At 45.9% G+C, this 11,590-nt stretch overlaps 1 pseudogene; it reads left to right on the plus strand.

Moving 5' to 3' along the window:
• Positions 1-255: 255 nt before the first annotated feature.
• LOC102454960 (putative F-box/LRR-repeat protein 21 pseudogene) lies at positions 256-3,068 on the plus strand (annotated as a pseudogene).
• The last annotated feature ends 8,522 nt before the right edge of the window (positions 3,069-11,590 follow it).

Genomic DNA, 11,590 nt, shown 5'->3' on the forward strand with positions numbered 1-11,590 from the left:
AAGAGAGGGGCTTCTGCCACATGCTCTCTCTCCTTATATTGTGTCTGTATGGCTCCTGTGACTCATTTACCGCATCACTAGGGAGCATGCCCAGACTTCCCTTTATCCAGCAAAGCAGCAGTCTCTGATGACTCATCATCATGTACTCCATGTGTGCCTCAGCCTTGTAACTCCTACTAAACACACACACACACACACACACACACACACACACACACACACACCTTCATCACTCAGGAGAGATTGCAGTTTAGAATGCAAGTTACGAGCAAGGTGGCTGAGAGTTACAAAGATTACAAAGTTGCAGCTTGCAGTAAGTTTCTGAACGTATAAAGCAAAGTTGCGGAGAGTTACACAGTTGCAAGGTTTTGTAACGATTACAATAAGTTGCAAAGTTTGACAAAGATTACAATGAGTTGCAGTTTAAAACCTTAGACCTTACAGTTTAGTGTATTTCCAGAAAATGCATGTGTAAAATCAAGTAAGCTCAGAGGGAGGCTTTTTTTATGCAACATTATGGTGGGCTGGGAAGGAGCACTTGTGATCAACCTCATCCCCATCTCTCTGGGAAAGCAGCCAGGCAAACAGGGAGTGAAAATCAACAGTCCTTCCCCCCCCCCCCCCAAAAAAAAACCAAAATGGCAGATCTGATGCAGCATTCCAGTTGGCTCAGTGGGCCAGTAACTGGCCTCAGCCTTAAACCCGGAGTTAAACCCTCTTCTTGCTGCAGTAGAGTCCAGGCCTTTATCCCTAAGCAGGGGATTCGACAGCCTCTGCAGGCCCCTGGGCAAGGTGAGGAGACTTGGTTCTTCCCTTTTATAAGGGTCAGGGCCCCAGGCTGAATGGGCAGGGTCAGGGCTAGCCAGTCCTCAGCGCCACCTGGAGCATGGCATTGACCTTTCACCCCAGCCCTCAAAGCCCTAGCACATGGTGCAGCATGCTGGCAGCCATTTAAAGGGCCTAGAGCTCTGACTGCTGTCACTGCCACAATAGCAGCAGCAGTGGCCAAGAGCCCGGGCTCCTCTGAATCGCTGGGCCCTGAGGCAGCTGCCCCTTTCTCCATCCCCCCTCATTGGCAGGCATGCCCCTGAGAAGACTTGTAGAAGATAAATGACCTATAGAAACCCCATCAATGGCCCTTCGGGATGAGGGGCACATTAACCAGATGTCCATGGACATCAGGGAGGCTCATGTTTTGTAAACAAAAGAACTCCCAACTTTTGATTTAATAATGTAACCCATGCCTGCTCAGTGATCTAGTGTACTTGAAAATGTACAGAACACTTTGTAGCCTAATTATGTCACACTACTCCAGTACCTGAAACTGTTTGCTCTCAGAATGAAGAGAATCAGGAGGCCTGTTAAAATTGGGAACCTAGTTCTACAAACACCACAACGTACAACCACCCCCCGCCCCACAGAAAATCTGTTATCTAAACATCAGCATTTGGCAAGTCTCACCTACAAATCTTATTGAACTGGGGAATCTTGCCTCACCATGTAGTTTCACATATTTTTCAGATAAATATTTTAGTAGATCAAGCATGGGAATCCTATGTTTGCCAAAGGTTTTCATATCTCTCTGTGATGGACTGGATTAGGCCCCAACACTCCCTAGAGGAGGCCAGTGGCCTTGCCACATCCCTCCTCCACTCACGAGGAGGAGCGGAGAAGAGGTCCTCCAGGCACTATAGCGTGGCTGTCTCTGTGGCAGCCAATCAGGACCCAGCAGAGGGGTATAAAAGAAACTGCAGGGATGGGGCCTGGCAGTTCCCTTCAGGAGGTTGACCCTGCCAGGTCTATACCCTGACTGGGAGATCAGCATTACGGTTAGCTCCCAGTGTGAGCTGAACCTAGATCTGGGTAAGACCCAGACCAAGTTACTCAAGACCAGCCACAGGCAGAGACTCATTAGCACCATGGACAGGGCTAGTTAGGCCCTGGTTCCAGGACTTTGAGGGTGACCAAACCAACCAGGCAAGGACCCTGCACAGTGCCACTTTGCCGCAGTAGGGCACTCACCAGTGGGTGGACCATTACACTCTCACTTGTGGAGGAAATTTGGATTTGGACTTACTGGACCACTTACTTCTTATTTAAATTCCACTCACCCTGATATCATTCAGCAAATCATCAAGAGACATGTGGATCATCTGCAGTATTTCAATTTCAAGGTTGATAGTACTGTGTATGCAGAAGCTGCCTGTGCCATCCTTTCTCAACTGGTGAATTGTTTCATCCAGACATTAGGTTTGATTTCAGCAGTGAAACCAAGTTTTATGAGAGTCTCCAAGGTTCATTTTACATCATTTCTGACAATGGTTTTGTAAACTCCAAGGCATTATCATCCATCAAAATTGATGACACTCCTGTTGATGATCCATTCTTGACAGGTCTTGTTTCCAATAATAGTGATCCTATAAAACTGCTAAAAATGAACAGCTGTCTTCATGTGTCACCTGCTAAATTATTTGTGTGGGTGTCCCGTGTCATGGCCTTAGGCAATTGACTTGTAATGATTACATATTGCTTTCACATAAGAAACATGTTAACCTTGAACATCTTTGCATAGATGCTGTGAGTGAAAATTTAAGACAAACTAAACTTCATGCAATTAAAAAGCAAGTTTGAGATGCACTAAGCACATCCATAAAGTCAAAATTGTGATTTACTTTTTATACAAATTGGAATTTGATACATTTTTCAAAGAGAAAACTCCTGTTACACACCTTTACACTGGTCATGCAGTAAGCAAAGCAAATTGGAATGAACTACTCCAGGTTGATCAAATTGGTGGTGTGTGCTAATGGGTTTCAGCCACTGAATGATGAACTCATTTGCATTATTAAATGCTGTAAGACTCTAACAGCCTTGGGATTTGGTGAATGTGAGGCTACATGCAGAGATTTTATTGAGTTTGTAAAGAAGCATGAGCCAGGCTCACCTTGGTTTCTATTATGAAGGAACTATTAATTTCAGATAATGATTATAACCTTAATCAGATTTATTCAGAAGTCTCCACATACTGTGGAAGAATGTGGTTCCCTGACATGAGACCTACCTGGTAAAATAGCTACAGAAAATATTAATCTGGTCAAAATCGCATCAAGGTGTTGCTTTCAATGCAAAAAAGGACTTAGAAAAAAGAAGCATCAAAACCACTTAAAAATTTCAATTTCCTAAGCTTAATGAACTGCATAGAGGCAAAAGCAAAGCGCTCAAGGGTGGCAATGCTAGACTAAATTAGAAAATAGAATATAGTATACTTAACGGTAGACACTTTGAAAGGATGTCTGTGGGTTAGAGGTGTTTCTTCCTCCAATTAAATTAAGCACATTCATTTGGCTTCTGTTTAATTAAATTGTTCCATTAAACACAGTTAGTACAAGGCTTTTCCTGGCTTCGGACTGTTAGTCTTGGTAGTGTGGTTAAAGGGAGTATGATGCTTGCCTGCTTCATGGGGAGTTAAAAGATGTCTGGAACGTTCAGGTAAACTGTTTTATTTGCAATCTTACATTCTCCAGTTTCTCACTAATAATATTTTTAATTGAACATGTAGAATAAATTATTTGTACCATAATAGTAATCTGAAATATTCATCATCACCATCATCATTATCATGTTCCCATTACACCTCTGGCATTTAGGACAGTGGTGAAGCTCCTCCACCCCTCTCTGCTTCTGGCAAGTCTTTCGATGGTTTCTCACCTGTGCCCCATGTTTTCCAGTTCAGCTTCCACAGCTCTTCACCTTCTTGTTTTCAGTCTCATTTTCACTTTCCTTCAGGTAGCCAGCTTAGTGCTATTCTGGCGATGGAATTAGTTTGCATCCAAAGCACATGGCCAATCCATCTCTGACATCACCTGGTAATGATGGTGCTCCTATCTCCTTGGCTGCATTGTGCACTTTGAGATTGTTCTGGGCCAAAAGATACTGAGGATTTTTCTGAAATGGGTTGTATGGAATGAAGACAGTTTGGACCTGTCATTGTTTGCCAGAAGCTGGGAATGGGCAACTGGGGATGTATCACTTACTGATTACTTGTTCTACATTTGAGATCTCTATGTCCATCGCCACCAACACCCGCAGCACCAATACAAGGCCTGGGCATAGTCCTTACGTCAGATTCTCTGATCTTCATGGAGACATTGCTTGATCTCAAAGTGTTGGGCACAGTTCTTGATAGTGGTCCTCCAGGTTACCTAATCCTTCAGCTGCCTCTCCCAGGTGTCAGCATCAATGCCACACTTTATCAAGGTGTTCTTCAGGACATCCCTGTAGCACTTCCTCTGCCTGCTCCGAGGCCTCATTCCGGTCCTCAGCTGAGCATAGAAAATCTGTTTGGGCAAGTGTGTGTCAGGCATCCTGGTCTTACTGATGTTGTAAAGCACACAGCAGGCTGCCACCACATAGGGGATGTTTCTGTCACTGAGGTCCAAGTGGGTGAGGAGACTCCTGAACCTCCCATTTAGGCAGCCAAAGGCTCACTTGGCCACCATGTGGCATCTGCTGAGCCTGGCATTGATGTACTCTTTGGTGGGGTCCAGGTGGCCCATGTGGGGCTTCATCAGCCAGGGAGCAAGGAATAGGCTGTGTTGCCCAGAATGCACATGAGCATGTCTATGTCCCTGAACCTGATGATACCATCAGGAAAAAAGTGCCGGTGTGCATCTTGTGGAACAGGCTTCAGTTCTGGAATACATGGACATCACATGCCTTCCTCGACCATCCAACATAAATGTCTATGAACTGTCCCTTGTGGTCCATGAGGGCTTGTAGCACCATCTAAAAGTACCCTTCCTGTGGATGCAGTCAGAAGCACAGTGGTCAGGGGCCAGGATGGAGATATGGGTGCCGTCAATGGCTCCCCAGCAGTTGGGGAAGCCAATGGAGGCAAGCCAGTGATGATGGGGTCCTTGTTCCCCTAGGTGATGATCCTCTGCAGCAGGATGGTGTTGATGGCCTTGACCACTATAGAATCATAGAAACATAGAATCATAAGGTTTGAAGAGACCTTGGAAGGGCACTGAGTTCAACCCTCTACCCAAAGCAGGACCAATCCCAACTAAACCATCCCAGCCGGGGCTCTGTCAAGCTGGGACTGAAAAACCTCTAGGGATGGAGATTCTGCTACCTCCTTAGGGAAGCCATGCCAGCACTTCACCACCTTCTTAATAAAATAATAAAAGTCAAATCTGCATGAGCACGGCCCTGACCATGGATTTTCCCACACCAAATTGGTTCCCTATGGAGCAGTAGCAAGCATGGCGAGCTTCCAGAGGGCAATGGCAATGCGTTTCTGTAGGGAGTGGCAGATCGCATGAGGGTGTCCCATTGCCTGAGAGTAGGGGAGATCCACTTGCAGAGCTCCAAGGAGACCTTCCACATGTGGATGTTCTGGAAGCCACTTCTGGTTGTTCCATCACTACAGGACAATGCAGTCCCACCCGTTGGAACCGGTCTCCCTATGCCAGATGCGGTGTTCCACCGTGTGCAGGGGATGGAGGGAAATTTGGTGCATCATGAGCACCAGGGCTTGGGTGAAGAGGTCCTCTGGTGCGGGCCAGTCATTGTGATCCTGAAGTGTGGATGAACTGTGCCTTGAGGCACAGCACGAGGCTCAAGATCTTGAAGTGCTGTGACATCGGCAAGGGCGTGAGTTTGGTGTTCCATGATGGTGAAGACAGTAAAGAAGTGGTGTGTGAGACACGGCTGTAGAGAGGAGCTCCTTTAAGCACGAGTCTCAGCTAGCTTTAGCAAGCAGCTACAGGAAGTGACAGCTCTCCTGAGGTATGTCTACACAGCAAAGTTATTTCAGAATAATGGCCATTATTCCAAACTAACTATGCGAGTGTCTACACAGCAATAGCGTTATTTTGAAATTATTCCAAAATTACGGATGGCTTATTTTAGCATTGGTAAACCTCATTCTACAAGGAATAACACTTCTTTCAAAATAGCTATTTTGAAATAGGGGCTGTGTAGACAAGGCAGTTGCAGTTATTTTGTAAGAAGGAGCCTCCAGCACTTCCCAAGGTGCCCTGCTGGCTGCTCTGTCTCCACTCAGCAGAACTCTGTAGTCCTCTCTTCCCCTGGAGCCCTTAAAGCTGGAACCTCAGGGAAAAGGGCTTGTGGCACACAGCAGGCCCTGACAGCCCTCAACCACCCAGCAGCTGCCACTGCCTAGATTTTTTGAAAAATGAGCCAGTCTGCTGCTTCCAGCCAGTCCTCCACTGTTCCCAGGGAGCAGTCAGGCAGCTCCCAGGAGCCTGCCTGGGCCTGAAAGAGGCGTGCCCCTTCCTGGGCTGGTGCAGAGATCCTGGACCTCATTGAGGTCTGGGGCGAGGAGGCAAACCTCCGGGATCTCTGCACCAGATGCAGGAATGTGGATGTCTATGGCCGGATGGCCAACAGCCTGGCCACCAAAGGTCACATCCACAAACAGGAGTAGGTGTGGATAAAAGTCAAAGAGGTCCACTAGGCCTGTACCAGGAAGCAAGAGCACAGCTCCTGCTCTGGGGCAGAACCCCACACCTTCCCCTACTCTGAAGACCTAGACTGCATCCTGGGGGGCAGGGCCATCCCTCCCCTCCCCCGGTTGTGGACTCGGGGCTCGAGATGCCCGTTGTCGCCTTCCTGTGGGACAGAGAAAAGAAGCAGGAGGAGAAAGAGGAGGAGCTGGACGAGGCCAGCACCGTCACCCTCCAGACCCTGGAGTTGGTACCCCACACTCTGGATGTGACCCAAGCATTGACCGAGGCCAGGGAATCCATAGGTGAGTGCCATCACATTCCCTATGCACACAGGGTGCAGGGTGTGGGAGGCGAGGGGCTGAGGTGCTCTCCTTTCTAGGCCTCTGCAGCCTGGGGATTGTGCAGCAGCCTGTGCACATGAAGCAACAGTGCAGTTCACACAGCCCCAGCGGGCTGCACTAGTGGACCCTTGTGCTATTGGCCACAAGGTATCTCGAGAGGCCTGTGACAGTCTTGACACCAGAGTGGGACACCCTCCTGGTGGGACACCCTCCCTCTACCAGCCACCACTAAAAGGTGGCTGGAGACATGGACACACACACATACACTCTCAGCAGTGCTGCACACGGCACATGGGGATGCCCGCACTTTTGGGGCAGCGTCCACTCCCAGGATCAGCATGGTGAGGTACAGGAGTGTCTGCTGCTCACACGCACCTCCCCACCAACACCCTGCCCACCTCTCCCTGAGCGGGCAGAGATACAAATTCTCTCCCTGTAGGACATCTCCACTGCTGGACCTGGTGGGCATGTGTCACGGAGAGAAGCTCAGCTACCCCGAGACCCCCACCAGCCCACAGGATCCCAGTCTGGCTGGCACCTTCCCATGTCTGCTTGTCCCCTGGACGGGAGTGAGGGTGAGACTCCCCCTCCCCGGGACATCTGGGCCCCTGTAGGCAAAGCTTCACTCTCTAGAATGCACATGGCCTTTCTCCAGGCACATCGCCTTCATCTGAGCTGAGGACTCTCGCTCTCGGCTCAGAGATGAGGCGTAGGCTTCAGGCACAGTGTCCCCTGAGATGATTCACCATCTCTGTTTTTTCTCGACAGCCGGGCCAGTTGCAAGAGGGGGGTGGTTGACACTACCCGGGGCAGTCACCCGAACCTGAAGGACCCGCAGGTGCTGGAAACCCAAGGTTGAGTTCCAGAGGGAGCGCCTCATGGCACTCTGATCCCTGGAGCAGACCATAGGCCGCAGGCTTAAGGAAGACATCCAGCTGTGGTGAGATACCTGGCAGGAGATGCTGGATCAGGGCCGCAACATGTGCACAAACATGCAATTCCTAGTTGCCAGCATGTTGCCAGCTCCTGCTCCTGCACCTGCTCCCACACCTGCTGCTGCTCCTACCCCTGCTCCTAATCCTACTCCTGCTCCTCCCACTTCTCCTCTAACTCTCCTACTCCATGGTCGCTGAGTCCCCCGCACCCATGGTGGTGGGACCTTCAGAAACAGGGGACACTCCCAGCCCCAGCCCTGAGCCTCTCTTCATCCCTCCTAGGTTCTCATCACTCCTCCTTCCTCTCCTCTCTCCTCTTGCTCTACTTCCCTCCCCCAGGTTCTTTCCCCAGACCCTCACCAGTTATTTTGACCCCAAATAAAAACCACACAGAGTTTATTGTTTCAAAAGAAAAAAGGTTTGTTCTATTGTCTCTGCAGGGAAGGGAGGGAATAGAGGAAAGGAGAGGTAGCTGAAGTTGAAATAGCTTAATTTGGGCTTTGGCACTGACTACGCAGCAGGAAGTCGAAGGAAGAACGTTCTTTCTTCAACGTCCCTTACTCCTCGTGAAATAAGAGTTACAGGAGTCGGAGTAAGAAATTCTCCATCTCAACATTATTTTGAAATAATGGCTTGCTGTATAAATGCACATTTTGTTATTTTGATATAACATCAGTTATTCCAAAATAACGCTACTATGTAGATATATGCCACTAGAACAGGCAGGTCAGCTTAAGGTACGCCATCCAGCTACACACAATGCACAGCTGGATTTGGCTTACCTTAAGCCAAGCTGCCGCAGCGTCTGATAGAAGCATATGCTCCTGTTGGTTTCCCTTACTGCTCACAGAATGTGGAGCGTAGAACACCAGCAGGCACTGCCCTCAGCATTTGATTTTGGGGGTCTACTCTAGACTCGCTAAATCAAACACTAGAAGATCAACCTCCAGAGGGTTGATCTTTTCCGCAGTATAGACAATCACTGAGTTTTTAGTGGCTGGCCTTTTGACTGCACTAGCTGCTGAATAGATCTGGGCTTTTTTGCTAGTGCTGATCCACCCAGTGTCTTTGTTCGCATCCCTCCTACTCAATGCAATGATTTTCCACAGGTTTCTATGATGAGTGGACTCCCCCACATATTTACAGAGTTTGGCTTGGGTTTTATTTTGCTCTAAGATTTTTTAAAAATGTCAGCTTTATAAATAGTGTTTATAGCTGTTAGCATAATGTTATTAAATAACCATGTCACATTGGCTCTTGTGAATTTATGTGTGAAAAGCAAATGAGGCAGGGACATTAGGTTTAATAACCTTATTTATCATTCATCTTGATAAACTGTTCTGATAAAGTTTTAGTCACTTTAATTCATTGAAAATTAAGATAACCAGTTCATTATATTGAGCACCAAAATAAATCAAATGGGAGCTCTGTCAAAAATATTTTTCATTTCACTATTTTATTAACAGTTTTAGCTTATACGTTTAGGAAGCAAGTTAGTGTTGGCTGGCTGACAAGACTTGAGATCATAACAATATTTTGTGCTTTATTACTGTACCATATATATCTCTTCATGCAAGGATTGCAAAACATTACCAATACTAATTAATATTACCAATCATTCCCATGAGAATGCTAGATATTACACCAGTGTTACAGCTTAGTACAGGCATGTCCACACTATAAAATTAAGATGATACAGCCTGTAGTGAAGACATGCTCTTAGAATATGTCCCTAGTTACAGTTGTTCATTTCCATTGCTTTTCTGGTTTGCAGAGATATAGAACTGCTTGGAAAACAAGCAATTCTGCTAATGTTGGCACAGAGAGAATACAATAAATGTCAGTCTTGATTGTGATGTTTCTGCAGTGCTAACAAAAACTTAAAAAGCAGTAAAAACTTACTCTGAGTTGGGATTTTTTGAAAAGATCTTAAGGGCTTTATGTGCCCACAGATCTCATTTAAATTCATTGGGATCTTGGTGCCATGTTGAAAGTCCCTGCCTTAATCCCTGAAGTAAATTGACTCCCAAACAACAGATCTGTTGAGTAAAAGAGATATACAATACTCTTTCACAGTAAAGTTACACTTTATTGTCAGTTATTAAAAAATACAAGTTGGGTAATTAAACCTGCATTTATAAAAAACAAAAGAGTAAAAAACGAATACAATAACAGTACACTAATTACTCCATTTCTAGTTTTTAGGAATCACAGGTTGAGAAAAGGTAAAGCAAATTTTACACCCACACAAGATTAAATATACCAGGAAATATATAATTACAGCTTTCCACTTATCCTGAAAGCTTTAATGGTAAAATCTACATGTCTGAAAAGTGGAAATTTTAGTAATTTATTCTACTGATGTGTAGTATGGGGTTCCCATCTAGAACAAGGTCTCCTAGGTGATATAGTAATACAAACAATAAATAACAATAAAAGGGAAAGAATATTTTTCCTTTTCTTCAGTCGAAGAAAAACCAGAATGTATTATCTTTGCTTTCCACATAACTATCCCTACATAACTCTCACTTCAAGCATCCTGTAGCAAGGATCAATAGAATACTTATTCAAAGCCAGTGCCTACCTGGAGCTCAATCCACAACAAATGAAACCTGAAACTTTTGGAAGATTTAAATCAATTTCCTCAGCCAGATTTAAAATGTTCTGTCCCTCAAAATATCTCCCACAAACCTTTTTTCACATTTTGCCAAATTGCAAACACCACCCAGATGAACCATAGGCTTGAAAGATTGTCTAGGGGTAGCTTTTTGTGGCAAGGGACTGGGGCCACGAAGGAGGAAAGCCCGAACTTAAATGTACTTAACCAATTACAAACTCTATTAACTACAATTTGATTATACTAAATTACTGTCTATGATTTGTTTAAGACAACGTACCATGCACATAAAACATACATTAAAGAAAATCAATACAACAATAATAAAAACTCCTCCTACAGCCAATCCCTCTATGGTTATCTTGGAACAGCTGGTAGAGTTACTTATTAGTTTGCCTATTCACTTAACAACCCCCCAATTCTACTCCTAGTTCTTATTTAGACCTAAGTGTGGTACCATTATACAATATGGTTAATACAATACAACTAACTATTGCTAAGCTGATAAATAATATATTAAGTACTACTTACAAACCCAGTGACAATTACGATACACAGACAAAAAATAACACGTACCATGCTCCAGATTCGTACACCCTTTCGTGATTCGGTGGGTGGGAGGCGGCCTTGGGTGATCAACCTCTCAGCCAGGCTGGATGAGACGTGCCTTCTATTTTGATACGGAACCTCCCTGAGCTTAGGGATCAGGGTGCTTTATACTATAATTTTGACATCCGGTACCATATTAAGGTTATTTCCTTGTGACATGACATCTGCCTCAGGGCGTTGTGGTCAGTGCCTGATGCAGACATGACTGGCACACGTGAAAGCTAGCTATGTTTTTGCTTCCCTGCTCCAGGTGCTTGTTAACTGACAGCTCATTTCTCTTATTCCTATCTTGTCCTGTTTTTTTAGTGCTCATTAACTTAGTGTATGGGACAGCTTGTGTCCCTACTCTTATCTTTTTAGCCCAGGTGCTTGACAAGTGAAATTCCGTTTACTGAGGCTTGAAGGCGTCTGGCCGGGGTGCTTGCCAAGTTCCTTCCATTTACTGAGAACTGTGTTGAGCACCCAAGGGACTTCAAGCACTTTCTCTGGATCTGCCTCAGCAGCCTGTGTTTGTCTTGTGAGGGGCTTTAGTGTGGCAGTATGGGTAATACGTGCGAGGCCGTGGTCAAAAGGACCTGCTACACGACATAACCTAAAAGCACGTGGCATTGCACT

Source organism: Pelodiscus sinensis, chromosome 1 (genome assembly GCF_049634645.1).
Source record: "Pelodiscus sinensis isolate JC-2024 chromosome 1, ASM4963464v1, whole genome shotgun sequence".
Lineage (NCBI taxonomy): Eukaryota > Metazoa > Chordata > Testudines > Trionychidae > Pelodiscus > Pelodiscus sinensis.